At 34.9% G+C, this 16,857-nt stretch overlaps 1 non-coding gene across 1 annotated transcript; it reads left to right on the plus strand.

Annotated features, from left to right (window-relative positions):
• Positions 1-3,086: 3,086 nt before the first annotated feature.
• LOC112659121 (U6 spliceosomal RNA) lies at positions 3,087-3,192 on the plus strand. Its single transcript, XR_003136195.1, has one exon. It is a non-coding gene; the product is annotated as a U6 spliceosomal RNA (small nuclear RNA).
• Positions 3,193-16,857: the final 13,665 nt, after the last annotated feature.

A 16,857-nucleotide genomic window follows, 5' to 3' on the forward strand; every position in this document is an offset into this window, starting at 1 on the left:
ATTCAAACTTAAAAGGAAAGATAATTTAAAAACGAATTTTGTTTGCTATCATATATCTTGAATTGTTAAAATAGACAATAAAACAGTCATTGCATTTTTTTTTTTTTCTCTATGTAAGAGTCAGGGCAAGTTGTCCATCTTCACTTAGTTCCCCGGGCAACACCAATGGAGCCTGGTTGGACACGCAATAACTCATGTTGCCACTGGATGGCAGTGACAGCTTTTGTCTCTGAAATGCTCAGTGTGCCCTTGATACCTCTGAGTGCCACAACTCTTCCGCAGGATATCAAAGTGTAAAAATGCACTGGGTACCTCTCCAAAGGCTCACATTCCTTTTCCCGACTCTTGCCTGTGACCCACTCCACCCTAAGGCAGCCAATAAAGCTTCCTTACTTGCAATCGCTTTTTACTAACTTGATGTTCAATAGAATGCCAAGTTTGCAAAAGGTTTAAAAAAAAAAAAAAAAAGAAGAAGAGAAAAAGGATATAAGGGGGAAATACACACAGAGGACCGAATTCCCATCTGCTACTGAATGGTGCTAAGTTTTCAGAGGATGGCAATTTCTAGAATATATTTGTTATTTAATTGCTTTCTGGCCTATAGCAAAATTATCCCAAACTTTCTTTACCATTTTATGTTTCAAATTACTTATGACACACACGCACTCCAACATGCATACGTGTCTCAAATAATTGTTTGTGGTTGGGACAATTAACTGATGACAGTTTAATTTTCTGGAGAGAGGGATCCCTGGGTGGCGCAGCGGTTTAGCGCCTGCCTTTGGCCCAGGGTGCGGTCCTGGAGACCCGGTATCGAATCCCACGTCGGGCTCCCGGTGCATGGAGCCTGCTTCTCCCTCTGCCTGTGTCTCTGCCTCTCTCTCTCTCTCTGTGACTATCATAAATAAATAAAAATTAATTTTCTGGAGAGAGAATTGGTTTTCAATTGGCAATGAGGAAAAAAATTACTTTGGAAAAAAAAAGTTTTTAGATATAGGGAAGCTGACTAAATTGTTAGCAAAAAAATTATACAGTTAAAATATGAAAATATCTGAGTTTTCACCAATTTAAAGATTAATGATACTTATGAAGGTGTTAGATATAGAATCAGAGCTTGAAATAATATATTAATTTGTTCTTTGGGAAAAGGAGGGAGTCAAGGCCTTTGCTTCTGAATAGTTTTGCTGGTTATATGGATGGAAATGACCTCAGATTACTTTTCTGATGAGTGGTTTAAGATGATTGTATTAGGGAAGTTAAAATAAAAAGGGATGAATTATTTTATACATATATGGAATGAATCAATAGAGATAAATGTAATTACCCTTATTTCAGAGAACATACCTATTAATTCCTAGGTATTTCTATTTTAAATTCCAAGAAAGTTGGCCTCTACTGTGTCGTGCCTTTCTTAGTAAATAAAGCTTAAAAATTAAACTGTACAAATCAGAGAGATAACAGTTTATATTAAAGAAATTTAATATGCATTTTTATTTGCTTTTAAAACTGCTCTTATACCTCTTTGATGGAAGCTGAAATGGTTGAAAATATTACAGAAAATCATCAACAACAACAGAGAATACCAGAATGGGAATTCTGGAGCATTTTGTAATATGCTTTGAACTTTACAAGCATCAGAAAAATAAGGAATTTTTAAATACCAAATTTCCGATTTTTATTTTTATTTCTCTTAACACAAAGATACTAGCCAAGTAAGAAAATATCATTCAATGGTAGGAGTAGGGTTATAAAAGGAACTTGAATGGCTATTTAAAAAGGTACTTCTAATTTTGTGTAAATAAATTTTGTCATTAAATGGAGAGATATATTCTGGACAGGTAGTGTATTATATATTTGTGGATTTGCAAAAACCAAAACTAAAGATGATTTCTTCAATTTATATTTTGTTTGCTTCCCACAAGCACTCCAGATATGTAGACTAGATATCTGTATATATAGTCCGTAGTTAGAAGGCAACTAAAAAAAAATAAAAACAAGCACATTTGAGAAAAGAAATATTTAAGAATGAGGAAAGGAGAGGCATCTATCTTTTCACAGATCTGTCAGATTCTCACATAAACTATGGCACAATTCAGTAGCATTTGAAGATAATTTAAACAAATTTACTTAGTGCTCTCAGATAACCAGACTGTAAAATAACTAGTTTCTGAAACTTGTTTCTCCTTCATGACACAGCCAGATCTAGCTAAATAGTCAAAGTACTTGAAATGTGCTTTATTCTTCCGTTTATTTTAAAGTTGAGGTTGTACTGACCAAACTTCCTACGGGGTAGGATACATGTGCAGCGTTGCACATGCACATACAGATAATTCAAGTTAACATAATTCCCCTTGGGAACAACATTCTCTCTCTTGACTCTATATATTGACTTATCGATCAAAAAATACTTGAATAATACCCTACTGTTTCCACTTTTTGTATTTTTTTTATTATTATGGAGTTTAAGTTTCACCTTCAGGCATTTAGGGGGAAGCTAGTCAAAGGCTTTTGTAAAAAAAAAAAAAATTTAAGGAATAGGAAATGGAAAGTGAAATCATGACAAATTATATATTAGTATCTGTTTACCTTATATCTGACATGTAACTTTAAAATTTCTGAGATAAATGCATCTCCTGATTCTAGTGGAAACACATATCAGTGTTTCAGGGACATTATAGGCAAGAACTTCTTCCTAAATTTTGAATACTTGGTTAAGCTATAAAAGACAAAGAGATTGAAGGGTAACTTGAATTGTATATACGTTCATTCACACACACTAGATGGCACGTGGGACTTCCAGGACCATCTAATTCAGAGCACGGCTCTATGGTTTGTAGCTTGATACTGAAATTTGGAAGATGTTGCTATATAAACATACCTAAATTTTGCATGATATGGCATTTCCCCATACTTGTGTCAATTAAGACACACTGATGAAAGTCAGTTGCATGTAATATAAGTCTTTTAGGAGGAGAATATTAAAATTTACGCCTACATGGGGACATTGTGGCTTCTCTACACATACACCCCTAAAAGAAGATAGTACAGAAAGAACTTTAAGTCCTAAGACCTTAAAAATAAACGTGGCTCTCAATTCAGCAGTGCAAATACTAAAATTAGAATGTTAAGAGAAGATTAGCATGGTCCCTGAGCAAAGATGACACACACATTTAGAAAGCGTCTTATATATTTAAATATGATGCAATTTTTAAAAAAGATCTTCTAATCTGTCACTAGCCTACAAAAGTTTTCAGATAGAAAAAAAAAAGGCACTTCCCAAACCATTCACATCCGTGAATAAATATTTTTTCACCAAATCTGAACATTATGCATATAATGTCCACTTTACTACAGAAATAGTCATAGGACCATTAACTTGAACTTATTATTCCCAGAAATCTATGATGATTGATAAATTGATAGGTGATTGATTGATAGACAGATGATCTTAGGTGTGAAGGGGAGTCAAGGGGACAATTTTTTTTATTAAATGAAAGGTGAACCAAAAATTTTTATTGGGGTTAAAAAAAAAGACAGATTTTAGCCATATAATAAAATCCTTATACTTCTCTGACTCTAAACTACACTTAAATTCAATCTCCTTGTTAGAAGAACTTGATAAAGGTATTGAAATCATTGCTGGATTAAAGTTTTGCAATTCTACGAAATAGTTTCAAACAACGAAATGTCAAATAACAGGCATTTCATGTTTTCAACTTTATCTTGAAGAGGAGAAAAAGAAAGAGGGTTAGCATTCCTGGAAGGGTATCTGGTACCTGGTGTGAGGCACATTACATCTATTATTTATTTGGTTTTAGACAGGTTCCTAAGCTGCTGAAATAAAAGATTAGGACCATTTTGCAATATTTCCAAATCGTCATTGAAAATACGGGAACTGTTCAAATGAGAACTCGATTTTAGGGACTGAATATGTTGGAAAACAAAAATATGTGTTGTTTACTGAAAACAACAACAACAACAACAACAACAACAAAAGAGGCGTGTGGGTTTCATTTCCCCCAATCTCGTTATCCTGGGCTCAGGGTGTGTTGCAAAGGGCACTGGTTGTCAGCAAGGCAAGGGAATTGTGCAGGGTTTTAGGGAAGATCTTTAAGCACAGAGAAGAAAGTTGGATGTTGGATTTTTTAAAATTGTACAGGGTGTTTTATGTATGCAACCATTAAATAATTCAGAGATAAAAGTAAGAGTTTAAATTTTAAAAAGTAAGTGATGAAAGTCAGGCCCATTCTCACAGTTTTTAACAAATGGCTATTCATGTCATGCTTTCCTATCACCGAGGCTATTTTCTCTGTTCCCAGAGGCACTGCCACAAGGAAAAACTCAGTCCAATTAGATATACAGACCCCATAATTTGCCTCTGTTCTTCCTTTGCCTTCTTAATACTTCTCTCACCTGGTGAATATTTTTTCTCCTCGCTTTCCTCATTCCCTGTGTTGAATCAAGTCTTCCCAAAAGCCCACTTTCTCTAAGGGTCTCCAAACTACATAAATAAAAATGTTTTTAACTGAGCCCATTAAAGTTCTCAGAAATCCTGTCATGATTTTAAGAAAAGAGCCGCCAAATGGAGAGCCCGAGTTCTTGACTCCCTTTTCTCGTCTCACTTGTAAGTTAATACTCACTGATAAAATACTAAGATGCCAGGAAGTATATCAAGCATTTGAGGCAAAGGAATGAACCTCCAGAAGATTGGCAACAGAATGGTTGCAAATACAGGTGTTGTGTGACTGGAAGAAAATACCACAATGTATGCCTACTTTTTTTTTTTTTTTTCTTCCCCAATCTGGGTTCTTGTGCATCGATCAATTAAATGAGACTAAAATACCAAAAAAATAAATAAATAAAAAACACAAAGAATTGCAGATCCTTACTAAAACTTGCAGGCAAATTTCTAGACGCTTTCTAAGTAGAAATGACCCAGTTTAATGACTTTGAATGGACAGTTTCAGACTCTACATTTTAAACATGCATGTGGGATTTTTTTCAATAAAATGGGGATAGTAATGAGGAATAGAGCAGAAGAAACAAAGAAAAGTTTATATAGAGAGAATAAAAACAGGTTTAAGAAAAAAATATAGTATTACACGTTCAGAGTAGATTGAATCTGTTCTCTGCATGGCATTTTCCTCTAATTATTTATCATTACTTATTACTTAGCTTGAGTCAGAATATTTAAGCCTCCTATATAGTCACATCCTACATTTATGTCTATTAGGCTTAAATATATTGTCATAGCTAAATACTACAGAATTACTATCTATCCTGTTACATAGAAGGACAAACTTGAGATTTTTATCAATGTTTCCCTATTATTGACATAACTTAGGGCAGCCATCAATTCTTTTGAATTACCTTAATTTTAACTAAATGTATTTCCCTTTTTCCTACCAATATTCTTATCTAACACACTAATTTTACTGGTAAAACAGATTAATCCAGACTAATATTTTTCTTAGTTAAGTAGAAATTTTAATATTGTCATCACAATATTAGCTGTGACTTCAAGAAAGTCTGACTTCAAGAAAACCTGATTTTAGCCATATTCAGAATGAAAGAGTATCCAAAAAGGCCATATTGGATATTTCAAAAATGAAATCACATTGAAAGCAGAGTTTGTATAGAGATCCACCATCTAGTTGTGGTTGTGGCCTCTCTTCTGTTGGAGATAGCACTTTATTAGGGGACCTTGCAATGCATGTTCACAAATCTGCCTCATTATTTCCGTACTGTTCATATCTCACATTTCCAAATCCTTCCACCAATCCCCATTGAGAACTTCCTTGAGATAAAATATCCGTTTGTTTTCAGTATTATGTTTCTTAGTTTCTAATATGGTTTCTTATATACATAAATTCAGCACGCAATTATTATTTACTGAGTGCTTACAATAAGCCAAGCATTATGCTTAGCTGAGGGGATAGAGGAAAGAACAACACAAGAAAAGCTTTTTCTTATGTTGCATGTAATATGCCTAGAAAGCACTCACACAATGGACTAAGCACTCTGATTTTGTACCTAGATCCGAGTTCAAATCCTGCTTCAACTCCTACCTATGAGTTATGTTGTCATGTCATGTCATTATTTCTATTTATTCATGAGTAAAAAGATGGATAACACTTATCTAAAAGGCTTATTGTAAATGCTAAATCAGATTATTAAAGTAACTCTCTTAATGTGATGCTGGGATATATAAACCTTATGATAAAAGGAACTTCTATATTATTAATATTTGTTAAATTGTGCCAATTTTTGTCTATAACACAATTGAAACACTGTTATGACAATATTTAGGCAGAGATGATACAGAGTCATTGGGTAAAATACTTATGGCATATCATTGCCTCATTAATGAAAACTATACTATATATTTGCTTATCGATTTTGGTAAGAGAAATGTTTATAGGTTTCTTCTAAGGAACATTTCAATATTTAGTTTTGCACCTTGTGAATTTTGCTGTTTCAATATTTAGTTTTGTACCTTGTGAATTTTGCTGTTTATGCCTAAAAGCTCTGTGACTGCTCCAGAAACAGAAATATTGTCATTTATATTTTCATCTTTTCTAAAATATATTTATTTTATAAATTCTTGTTTCACTGTAATTCCTATTAATTTAAAGTGTCAGATAAGACAAATTTAAGAACTATTTTCCGAGAACTCAACTATTGCAAAGTTATTTAACAGCTGTGACATTTGCTCATACAAAGTTCATAATATATGCATGATCGTACACTGAAGTGTATATCTACTAAGAATAAGAATTATAGTGTTACTTAAATTTTTCATGGCGTTACTTATTACTTCTGTTACTAGTATATATACAGACCTATTTCAATGCGAGCACATATGAGGGTTTTTTTTGTTAACGTGAAGCAAATACACTTTAATAGCAAATATACAACACAATAAATTTCTGATTCAAATATCTCATTCCTTAACTTTTCATATTATTCATCTTTACCCTGCTGACGTGTATTTTTAAATAAAAACTTCAAGGAATGTATCCATGTGCAGTTTATGTTTTGAATACTGCAGATCTAAGCATGGAAGTCATTCTGTTACCCCAGCACATTAACTACTTTGTGCGTGGTCAAAATATTTTTGGACCGCAATAGTTTTCTCACAAAACTTTGTTCTCATTGTTACATTATATCCTGGCACTCTGAGTCAAATAGAATCTGAAACCAGTGTGATTTCTTTTACTTTTTGCCCAAATAGTTGTGGAATTTTTCGTTAATCTTGAAATTCAGAAACTTGGCCAAGTTTGTTCTAAATCTCTTCATTTGCATTTGTTGGCAGGGAGGGGTAGTTAGTGAAACCTTTGTCTGGGATACACAGGTAAAGTCTCCTTGGATGGTGTGTTTTAGGAAAACTCATAGGAAGTATTCTCTTCTAATGAATGACTGTTTACCATCATTTGTTTTAGTTCATTTCCAATGGATGAATTATTTATATATTTTATTTTTGTTTTCTTTCCTCTGTAGGACCTATTAGTATTACTTTCTGTATTTTTAGAAAGCTGTCATCTTTATTAGTGATTTTTTTCTACAATGTCAATTATGTCCTTTACTACAGCTGAAGCCAACTTTAATTTTTCCATAGTGATAGCTTCTTCTCTCCCATAGTCTTTATATCTTTGCCAGCAATAACTTACATTTCAACATTTGCCCTATTCTCTTAGTTTTTCCCATTTTGTATTTATTTGACGTATTTGTGACAAAAGTCCTTTCTTGAGTAAAAACTGCTTTCAATGGCTCAAACTCAATGGTTTTTTTGTTGTTTTTTTATTTTTGGTTTTTTTTAACTTAAATGAGGCAAAATCTCGCACTGTTGATATGTAAAAAGGGCATTATTCCCTTTGATGGATATCACTTTCTATCTTAGTGTTTTCAGAATCTCATAATCATTGTATCTGCTTTCTCTGATGATATGTATCTGACCCAGTCAAATTCCAGGATCAAGTAATCACTTAAATAGCTGGGTTCCACAAAAGTTATGACAGAAAACTATTCTGTGTCTCTTGTCCTCCCTCCTGAAAATTAGCAGATAAGTTTGTTCCTAGGGAATTTAAAGTATTCTACAAATTCTCAGAATAGATTATTTTCAAGATTTTGCAATAGTTCTCTTATTCCTGTTGCCTCTTTTCTAGCTGAGGGCACAGTGGTCCTTAAGCCCGTCCATTTCCAGGCCTGGACAAGGGAGAGCCATAGACTTTCACTAGGCAGAGAAAGATAAGGACAAGGTCAGGAGAGGGGAGTCCTGACAACCCTGAAATGAGAACTAGGAGTTATGAGGAGCCTCATACTTTCTCACTGGCACTCTGCTGTATGGTCTTTGTGGGATGCTATTTTTGTGGATAAAATCTTCCACTCTGCATTTTAGCATTCTTACTTCAGATATGAAAACTCAGATTAGCCTCTAATCACCTCTCATGCAGCCTATGTAATCTTTCAGTCCTTAGCTTTAAAATATTCTCTCAGTATTGGTTTCATTTGCTGTAGTAATCTATTTTTCTGTATTTTCATGGGTACACCAAACATCTGGCACAAGCAGGTGATCGGGAGGTTACACCGTGACTTTCTGACATAAATTTCAAAGTCTTTCCTAATAATTGGTAATGCTCTTTACTGCCTGTTGATACGTTTGCTTTAATGATTAGGATTTATCATGATATTAAAAACTCAAATAACGTAAAATTTCATGCTATTCCCTTCCAGAAAATTTCACATGAATTGAATAGCTGGTGACATATGCCTTTAAAAAAAAAAAAAGAAAGAAAACACAAAACAAAACAAAAAACCCGTGAAAATGATTTTTCTTGAACTTTGGAGAAGTATAACTTGAAAGAAAAGTACACTTTTGTTTTAAAATTCATATTTTTATGATTATAGGACAAATTTTGTGCCGCTGTATAGAAAAATATGAAATTCCAATTTAGAATTCCATCATGAAACTACACCATTCTAATTTCTCCAGGCCACGGTTTGTTAATATTCTACAAAGTCCCAGGATGCAACTATAAGACTGCATTCAAATCTATGAACATGAGGCAGTCATGCTCAGCAGAGTATAACAATAATTATAATAGAGATTAAATAAAAATAATTAGAAAAAGTTCATCTAGTTTTGATGTATTAATTATTCTGACCCTGTTCTATTCAGAGTCTAATTATCTGGTTCAGTGAAAATGCCAAGATTTCTACGACTCATAAAAATTACATTCAAGTAATTATGTCAGCAAACTAAACAGTATTCATTTACCATGCCTTTTTATGCACACATTTGAATATGCTTTTTTAACTGTTTTTGCTCTTTGTTCCTATTCATGGGAAATAATACCTGTAGAGAAATTTGAAAGTCAGTTGCACTCTGAGCGTAATGTGCAATTCTTGCTGATATTCTTCTTTTGTAAGACTGCTGTAAGTCTCATATAACCTTTGTTTAAAAAACATGAATTAAAGTTCACTCTTCAGTTGTTTCAAAGAAATCTTTAAAACCTGTGGCTGTAGTAAAAAAAAAAAAAAGTTTAAAGCAGTAATACAAAGCATCTCTTAGAAAGTTTGCTACCTTGGGTAGCTCAGAAGCTGACTAAAATAGGTCTCTGTAGTTATTTCTAGTACCCATATTTCCTTCAGAGACATATTGTGGCATCTTAGAAAAACGTCTAGATTTAGAAAAAAATTACACGTGTCTATGACATCTTAAAGTCATCAGTAAAGTGATAACGTAGACTAAGGATTCCAAATCTCTCAGCACTTTTAAGCCACCAGAATTGTTACATGATTATGGTGTTACTGGGAATTTCTTGATCCTGACGGCTAAGTAAGTTCGTGTGACAGAGACATAGAGTGGCACAGGTGAGGAATTCAATTTCTATTACATCCCTTATGATCTCTTTTACAATTTTAATAAAATATTTGATGCATATTTTAAGCAAGAATTTGTTGCCTAAAGTATGCAGATTATTGGGGCACCAGGGTGGCTTAGTCGGTTAAGCATCTGCCTTTGACTCAGGTCATGATCTCAGCGTTCTGGGATCGAGCCCCCTGTTGGGCTCCCCACTCAGCAGGTAGCCTGCTTCTCCCTCTCCCACTGCTCATTCTTCCTCTCTCTCTAAGAAATAAAATCTTTTTTTTTAAGTATGAAGATTATTACTTTACTTCTGTTTTATTCTTTATACAGACAGACACAAATAGTTGAAAACATAACCTCAATTACATTCATATTGGGAAGAATATATTAACAGTTAAGGTTTGAACTCTTTCCTTAGTGTTCTGGTAACAGGATAGATCTATACAGACAAATATGTATATAGTTGTAACCGTGTGTTAAAGGAGGAAATATGTGTTCCTTGGCTTCTGGTTTATCCTTCAGGTGCTACAAACTAGTTGTAAACTTTATCCAAGATTGGGAGGGGCAGAAGAATCAAGGAGTGCCATTAAAATGGATGGAGTTGAAATGAGACAAAGATGTTAGAAGAATTTACATAAAGTACATGCACAGCCAAGGCAAACAGGCAAGTCTTTATCCTGGCTGTCACTGCTCCGTGTTCATTTAACAGATCTCGTCTAGATAAAATTGAAGGGAAGCTAGTCATGGAGCTGGTGGTGGAGACACGTGGTCCCAATAACACAACTCCTTTGTGCTTTGTGTACCTATCGGAATGACCCTGCTAGGAATTCCACAGTAGAACTTTTTCTTAGTCTTCACTTTGAAGCATACGTTGAGGTGTTGGTAAAGCATAATGAAGTGTCCCGGGAAATGATAAACTCACAGAGAAAATATGCTTCTTGCAATTTGTCAGCCACCTGCAGTTCCGTAACATGTCCTGGAGTATCAGACATTGGAAATCAAGCACGAACATTTTATGATTCACCATCAAAATACATGGCCCTAACAGGCAAGTTTGTGAAAAGGGTTTTACAGTAGCTTCCGTGGAGGGATGGCTCATCTCGCCTGGTTTGGGTAAACAGTCTTGCCACCCACCAGGATGAACAAAATTCCCCAAGATTGTCTTGGGGCGGTCCCAGGACACTCCCCTCTGCACTCTAATCAGCTGCTCCCCTTGTGGGATACCTCAGGGCAATTTCTGATGGCACTGAGAGGAAGGTTCTCAGCCAACCCCTGCTCAGTTTGTCTGTTGTGTTGTGTTCCCCTCCTGCCAGGGGCCTCCTGACCCCATGGAACCTGACCTTAAGGATAAAACCTCCTTAAACCTGAGTTCTAGATGCATCCCCTTGGGCCCCTTTTCTTCACTCTTGAGGAAACTATTATTTTGGAGTCAAAGATATTATTGTAACAGTCAAGTGCAGTCATTAGGACTCTAGAGTCAGACAGCTTGCTTTCAAATCTTTTTCTTAACAGCTCTTGAGCAAATTACTAAACTCCTACTGTCTGTAACATGGGAAACATGGCTCCTACCTCATGGGTAGTTTAAGACTAAATAAGTAAATATATATGAAGTTTTAGAAAAGAGCCTGGCAAATAGTTAGACGTAACTCTTAGCTGTAAAATTACAATACCGTCTCACATCAAAAGGGTACTATTAATGGTTATTATCACTCCCCAATTAGAGATTTATCTGATAAACCATGCCCCAAATCTGCCAGACTTGCCTCTTGGCTCTCAAACAAAAAAATTTAGAAGGCCACAATTTTTTTTTCTCTGTCAAATGTGCAGTGTTTGCAAATGAAAGACATTGGGATATCAGATCATTATCCCTATTACATGTTTACGTCAATCTTATTGAGATGTTTGATGGGATTTTTGTTTTAGGCTATGTCCACTCTTTTGCCAAGGCAAGGGATGGCGCTGACTCATGTTTGAAAGACTTCTAGTCAATACAAAGGAATATGAAAAACAAAAACCATCCCATTTTAAAAATTATGATTTTTCTGTATAATTTTTCCAATGTAGAAGTCTGATGACAGACAAAAGGAAATTTTTATAGCTACCAATAAAGCAGGAGCTTTCTTTTCCTGTCAGTATGAATTGTATAGCTATTTTAGGTGCTTTCTCTCATAAGATCTCAATTGATCTTACTCCTTTATTGAATAGATTTCTGTCTTCATCATGCAGGCAATGAAACTAATTTTCAGAGAAGGTAGAGAATTCTCTGTCCAGTCAGAGAACTAGTAAGTGAGTAGCAAGTAATAGCATCAAGATTTAAATTCATGGTTTCAACCCAAATGCCTGTCAAAGGATAAATGGACTTTTTAAAAAAGAAAAACACATGGTATATATGCACAACAGAATATTATTCGGCTATGAGAAAGGAGGATATTCCGTCATTTGGTACAATACAACATGTGGACCATACAAGGTGTGGACCTTGAGCACGTTATCCTAAGTGAATTAGTCAGAGAAAGACAGGTACCGTGTGATAGCACTGATATGTGAAATCTAGAAAAATCTACCCTGTGAAAAACAAAACAAAAGCAATAAAACGATGGTTACCAGGCAATGAGAGGGGGTAAGACTGATGATCTTTAAGGGTACAAACTTGTAGTGAGCACGAAATAAACCATAAAGATCTATCACATGTGCAGTGTATTGAATATGGAAATAATATCATACCATAAATATGGGATGTGAAAAATACCACTATAAGGAGCCATATTACAATATGTAAATGCATGTAATACACTGTACATCTTTAATTAACACAATATCGGCTGCCAAATTTATTCAATACAAAGACTTGCGTTTTCTAATGCTCAGTGACATTTCCTATACCATAACTAACTGCATTATTGACCTTTTGTTCAATGTCAATTTCTCTTCCATTCCATGCAGTCTTCATCTGGTCATCAAATGCCCTCAATCATATGTATTTTAGAATTTAGAATTTTAGTCAAGCAATGCCTCATATTGGAATTACAATGCTTTCTTTTTGTCTTTCATGATATAAGGAATGTATAACTTTTTTTTAATGGTTGGGATCATATCTCACAAGACCATCTTCTTCTATTCCTTATAAGAATAGGAGTCAAATATGTTTTTAGCGATATAATGCACCCTGGTTGTTGTACCATAGATTTCAGGGAGGTGGTTTTGGTGTCCGAAAGGATTCACTGTCCCAAGATTTAGAGTGTGGAAGCTCTACTTCTCCTCCACAGCTGGATTAAATTTCACATTCCATTTTTCCAAGGGTTTTTTTTTGTTTTTAATAGATTGGTATTAAATATTTAACTTTTTGGTCCACCTCAAGTCTATTTCCGTAAATAATATGAAGTACAGATCCAAGTGAATTTGGAACTAAGAATAGCAGATCTTAGTGCTATTTAACTAAGAATAGCAGATCTTAGTGCTATTTACTTATTTTAACTGTATTAACTGTTGCCCAGAGGTGCTCATGGCATGATCCTTATGCATATATATACATTCAGGAAGGAATGTGTGTTTAAAAGGGAATAGAAGGGAAGGGAGAAGAAATGGGTAGGAAATATCAGAAAGGGAGACAGAATATGAAGACTCCTAACTCTGGGAAACGAACTAGGGGTTGTGGAAGGGGAGGAGGGCGGGAGTGGGGGTGAATGGGTGATGGGCACTGAGGGGGGCACTTGACGGGATGAGCACTGGGTGTTGTTTCGTATGTTGGCAAATTGAACACCAATAAAAAATAAATTTATTATTAAAAAAATAAAAATAAAGGAAACTCAAAATGGTAATGGTGAAGAAATAAAAAGATTTTTGTGTGTGTGTGTTTCAGCAATTTTAATACATCCAAGAAAATTTAATAGGACAAAATTAAAAAGTACTGTCAGTCAGCAGAAGCCCGTGGTTGTGAGATACAGAAATGTAATTGGCCCTTTTGCAGTAAAGCTTGTGCTTGCAGGGAGAAGAGGCAAAATGACTTCCTGGAGGCTTCATGTTAAGTGCCACTGGACTAAAAGCACCTCACAGTAGCACTTTTAGGTATATATGATCATCTAGAATTATCCCATAAAGCCAATAGTGTTAAAAGGATCCTATTAGAAAAAAAGTTATGCTTCTAGAAACTTCTTGCCTGCAGACCCACATGCAAAAGTAGGTGGCCTACCCAGGCACACCTGCACAGCTTCTTATCAGGGAGGCAGAGATGGGTCCCTTGAACAGGTTGGGCCTGGTCCAGACACTCCCTGCAACCACCATCTCCTGTCACTGGCCCCAGTGGCAGCCTTGGGGGCACGGCCCCATGCCCCCCAGCAGGAGCTGCCAGGGCTGGCTCACTTGGCTAGGAAGGGACAGATGTGTGAACCACAAACCCAGGAAAGTCTTCTCTTTCATAGGACAAAAAAGCACCCACCCCAACAATAATAAATAAACAAAAACATGGCCGCAGACCAGACACACTGGGTGCAGGCAGGAGCGTATTAAAACTCTGAACATCATTATTTTTAAAGAAATTTTTTTTAAAACTAAAGGCCAAACATTTCAAGAATAAGAGGCCATATTAAAATTTTGCATAGAAAAATTAACTTCAATCTGTACCTAAGCCTTACATAAGCTTTAATAATTTCTATAAGGGAGAGCAGAAGCAAATCAAGATAAAAGAGTAACTACCAATAATACATTTTGATTATTCCAAAATAATTAGCAGAAGTAAATGAATTAGTTCAAGCTTTTACAGATCACTGTTTTAACATAAAGGTGACCATCTGACTCATCTAGAAAGAGGTAATTCACTTTCCTCAGCCTTCTGGAAAATGGGGATTGGGGAAAAACTAAACTACTTTATATAAGAAACATACCTTAAAAAAAGGAAAGTTGGGGTATTTCCCAACTTAATACATCCATGGTAACAAGTATCAGAAATAGCAGGGATAAGGTAATAGTAAAGCTGTAATTTCCACCCATGAAGAGAACACTGTAACATTTTATTACAGGAATATTCTATACCAAAATCTCCAGAAGCACTGACTATCTCATCTTTGAAAACCTCAAGCGAGTACACTTCATATATGATTAAATATATATATTCAGAGTCATACTTGTATTGTGCTTACGGTATATATTTCCATACTGTGATGATGAAATATCTCTCTTGAGAAAAAACAAAAAGGTAAAGCAAAGACTCTTTAAGAAGATTAAAAGGAGAGATTTCGTTCATGTTCTCGTAGTAAATGCTATGCCTTCTTTATCTGGACACATTAAAATTCTATAGGCTAATGGATATTTGTCAATAAAGCAATATAGAATTTAATTTTTTAAAGCATTGGAATCAGTAAAATGGCAAAGAATAAAGGTATCTGAAGTTTAAAAAAATCCTGGATTTATTAATTGAAGCAACAAGATAGCAAAAATTTAAACTAGGAGGGAATTAAGCCTTTGAGGCTTTAAATTTTAACACAGCATCTTATGAAATCTTAGACTTTCAACTTTTTTTAAACCTTACATCCCTCACCTAGAAATATTAATGTATGTACCAGACATTTAAGCTCCCTTCATGCTTTTTGTTATGAAAGTATATCACATTAATTTGGTGTAAATCTTGGACACATCTTTAAAATCATATTTTAAAAATTCTTAGTGCAGAGAGAACACTGTCACTCTATTATGATGCAGGTGAAATTTGTAAGCTAGTTTAGACAACATGATCTTTCCTCATTTTCCAAAGGAATACTTTTTGATTCCACAAAATGCTATATCGTCAAATTTTTTTTGGTACTTCTTTAATGAGCAAATCTTTTTTCCAGTAATGTGTAGGGGATGGATGAGCCAGAGATATCAATTTCTCTCTGAATATAATCTTTAATTATGTCTTGCTTTTGGCTTAACCCTAATGAAGGAGAGGTTAACTTAGTAAGCTGGGAAGTGATCTCAAAGCAGAAATTAATGTTTTAATGCACTTCAAGGTTGTAGATCTTTTTTTCAGGTGGAGGGAAAAAAGACAGACTCCCAAGCTGATGTTTCTTTCCTATCTAGGTTCTTAAACTTTGGCTTCATAGGCATGCATACATTATATATGGTATTTTGGTGTGTTTTTAAAATCGCCATAGAATATCAACCATCTGCCCCCAGGAACTATTAGGTAAACTGGGGATGGTGTGTGTGTGGGGGTAAGGCTTACATATGAAGCCACTGGAGAGCAACTGAGGAAAATAAAGGCTTGAAGGGGCAAGATTCCAAGTGGTGGTGACCCTATTACTAATATTAGTGCTTATTTCAAGGCATTTTCTGCTTCCTAAGCAAATGCTGATATTTTGAGAAACTATGCCAAAGTCATAAAAAGGCTGAAGGCTAAGAGCATCTAACTGCTCATTACTAGAGGAATAAACATTTGGGTTTCAGGACAAGAGAAAGGGGTCCCTTAAACACTGCAGGGGTTCAGTTGGACAGTTCAGTGTCCTTCCAAAAGAAAAAAAAAAGGGTGAAATGGAAATAGAATAGCTCTTAGAAGGATTGAAGCCCTTCTTTAAGTCACTTTAATCTCTAATAGACTAAGTTGATTTGGGATTGCTAGTGCCCTGGTCTATCTGCACAAAGTAAAGGTAAATCCTTTCTAAGAGAAGGTAATGTAATCCTAGGTCTCACAATCTGCCTCTAAATTTTAATATATAATGGCCAATATTCACTTAAAAATAATAAGGCATAATAGAAAAATAATACCTAAATGAAAGCAGAGACAAGAGACAAAAGAAACAAACACATAAGAACCCAGATAATAGATTTATCAGATGCAGACAGTGAAATGACAGGGATTAATAGGTTTAAGAACTTAAGTGATAAGATGGGGAATTTCATTAACTATTAAAAATAAGCAAATGGAAATTCTAGAACTGAGAAATCAGTAACTGGAATTAACCTAGCAACCGGAGAATCTGAATTGTTAAATATGTATCCAGGAGGAAACATAGTAA

Source organism: Canis lupus, chromosome 2, assembly GCF_003254725.2.
Source record: "Canis lupus dingo isolate Sandy chromosome 2, ASM325472v2, whole genome shotgun sequence".
In the NCBI taxonomy this organism is placed as follows: domain Eukaryota; kingdom Metazoa; phylum Chordata; class Mammalia; order Carnivora; family Canidae; genus Canis; species Canis lupus.